Source organism: Delphinus delphis, chromosome 6 (genome assembly GCF_949987515.2).
Source record: "Delphinus delphis chromosome 6, mDelDel1.2, whole genome shotgun sequence".
In the NCBI taxonomy this organism is placed as follows: domain Eukaryota; kingdom Metazoa; phylum Chordata; class Mammalia; order Artiodactyla; family Delphinidae; genus Delphinus; species Delphinus delphis.
The window spans coordinates 90,772,836-90,775,537 of record NC_082688.1 but is presented as its reverse complement, the minus strand read 5'-3'; the positions used below and the strand labels follow the sequence as shown (position 1 = coordinate 90,775,537).

The following is a 2,702-nucleotide window of genomic DNA, read 5'->3' as shown; positions in this document are numbered from 1 at the left end:
ACCCTTCTCGAAAACAACACTTACATCATCACCAGTGGTGGTATCTTATTTTTTAATGTCACTGGTAGATTACAGACTAGGAATTAGATGTGTTTTTTTATAACCATTTACTTAGTGCCAAGTATTCATATGTTCATGCAGTCTGAGCTTGAGAATGTTGGGAATGACAGTTTCTATTTTCAGGCTAATCTTTTCTCTCTGTTGACCAAGTAACCTTTCCAGTCTTCACTTCCTCTTTATTCAGAATAAGTCCCCATCCCCCATTCCTGACAAAAGAGAGCCTCGATATTCTGGAATAATCTTCCTCACCCTAATTTAGATGTGTCAAACCATGTCTGAATACTAGAGTGAGCGTGATTCAGCCACAAGCTGGTAACTCCACTAAGACTAGTGAAGTCAATATTAGACCCCTAAGAAATAAAGCACTTAGGGCTAGCAAAGAAGAGATTTTTAAAAAAGAAAAATACTAATATCTATTGCTGACTAGTGAATTTTTATTCATTTTATTTATAATAAACAACTTAGATCTTATTATGCCAATTGATCTTATTAAGCCAATTAATAACGCTGGTACAATATTTATAGGTGTTTCTAACAGAATTCATTTTATGTATAAATGGCCAGTCACTATTCTTGTTCTCATTATTGCTACCGTTATGCCCATCCTCACTGAACACAAATAATTTACAGTAATCTGTGATCTCTCTAGAAAAGGAAATGGCATTAAGGGAAATGGCATTAAGGAAATGGCATTAAGGGAAATCACAGATCGGCAGAGAGGAAATTAATTAAATATTAAATTAAATCTTGACAGCAAGCTTTCAGAGGCAGCAAAAAATCTCCATTGATGATACAAAGCAGATACACTTAACATCTTTCCTCATCTGTAGTATCTCAATAGATACTCTACAGATCTAATACAGACCTAGATAACAGATCTAATGATCTGTCACATGAAACACCTGCTCCAAAGTTTCTTTTCTCCCAACTCCTAAAAACATGAGTTCTACAACCCAAGCTAGTAGGTAGATTTTTGCCCCTTTTTTCTTCTCTCACATTGCTTAAGAGGCTTTCTACGTCAGTTGTCTGTAACTCCAGAGTAGTTTAAGTTATTCAGCTTTTTCTGAATTTCATTTTAGTGCATCTCAAGAGGCTGACATTGATCAGACTCAGAGAATCTATCTTTTAATTCAAAGACTGGGTAAAAATCTGTAAATGCCTGTGCGTGAATGCATAGTTAGGGTCAATATTACTTTTTCAGTACCCGTACCTTTACACTGCACCTGACGTGTCGCACTGATAAACACTATCAGGTATTCTAGTTTGCAAAAACTGTAAGGACCACTTCAAGTGCATCTCTGGGAAACTAGCTATTGGAACTGTCCTCAAATTTATCCTGCTGAGGCTAAAGTTTTCTTATCTATAAAATACTCTTCAGGGACTTACTTGGGGGTCCAGTGGTGAAGACTCCATGCTTCTACTTCAGGGAGCACAGGTTCAATCCTTGGTCAGGGAGAAAAGATCATGTATGCCATGCCATGCAGCCAAAAATAATAATAATAATAAAATACTATTCATTACTTAATTAAAAAAATAATGGGGGAAGCAGTAAAAGCCCTCAATTCCAGAGGGTGAGAAAGCTTGGGGATAGAGAGCTGTGAAGTTCTTTTAATTAGTCCAGCACAGAAAGACTGATTTACCTAGAAATACCATTTGCTTAGTTTTCATGAAGTGCTTACTTCTGCGTCTATGACCCTTTCTTCCAACCCCAGGCCCTCTTTGCCCCCCTTTGACAGCTGAGTCCTCTTCACTTGGTTCTGGATTCCAAGGCCAGGCCAGTCTAGATGGGATCTCTCTCACCTGAATATGAAAGTGATGATGATTCCTACTGGACCTAACTCAGTATACATGAAGACACCGCTGGTAGAATCTATGTTTGGCCATAGTTTGGCACTTCCGGTAGAACAATACTCAGTAGCCATCCAGACTGCACTGGCCATTGTGCAGGATTTTTGTTCCAGAAAGTTGGAAAACTTACAGCAACAGTAGGCTGCTGGCCATCTTCTTCAGATTTACCAGTCAAAGTAACTATGTGCAAATCAACTGGGACAGAGTTGAAAAAAGATATAAAGAAAGCAGGAAGACCTGATTCAGAAATGAGCAAATAAAGCAGCACCTGAAATCAGCAATATAATTGAAGCAGCAACAGAATTTATCAAACAGGACATTGTGATGTTCAGTGGATTTGTGAGAGGCTATTTGCTAGGCCTTGCCTCTTAAGGACATGAGTGTTCTGTCACAGTGGATTCAACCTGAGAGGAGAAGGGGTGGTAACATGATGATGTCTCTACAGTTCCAGACACCAGATCCTCCAGGGTGTGAAGAAAAAAGTAGTTGGGCAAAATGGAACTCACAACTTACTGTTTGTCTTCTGACAAATCCTGCAGCGCAGCCAAAAAATAAATAAAGTGAATCCACTTAAAAAAATATATATGTTTGCAATAAACTAAAAGGATTGTAATGCCCTTTTGTGGAAGGTCTTAGAAATAATAGAATTATTGAATATATTAAATAGATTCTACTGATATAAAATAATAATAATGGGGGGAAAATCACTGCTGTTCTAGTCTCTGTGACATAATTAATGCAGCTTGTATCTCCCAAATCTTACCATTCTGTTTCTCTTGCAGGACCAGAATACG

General features: G+C 37.9%; 1 pseudogene; it reads left to right on the top strand.

Annotated features, from left to right (window-relative positions):
• Positions 1-1,844: 1,844 nt before the first annotated feature.
• On the top strand, positions 1,845-2,280 carry LOC132426746 (FUN14 domain-containing protein 1 pseudogene; annotated as a pseudogene).
• Positions 2,281-2,702: the final 422 nt, after the last annotated feature.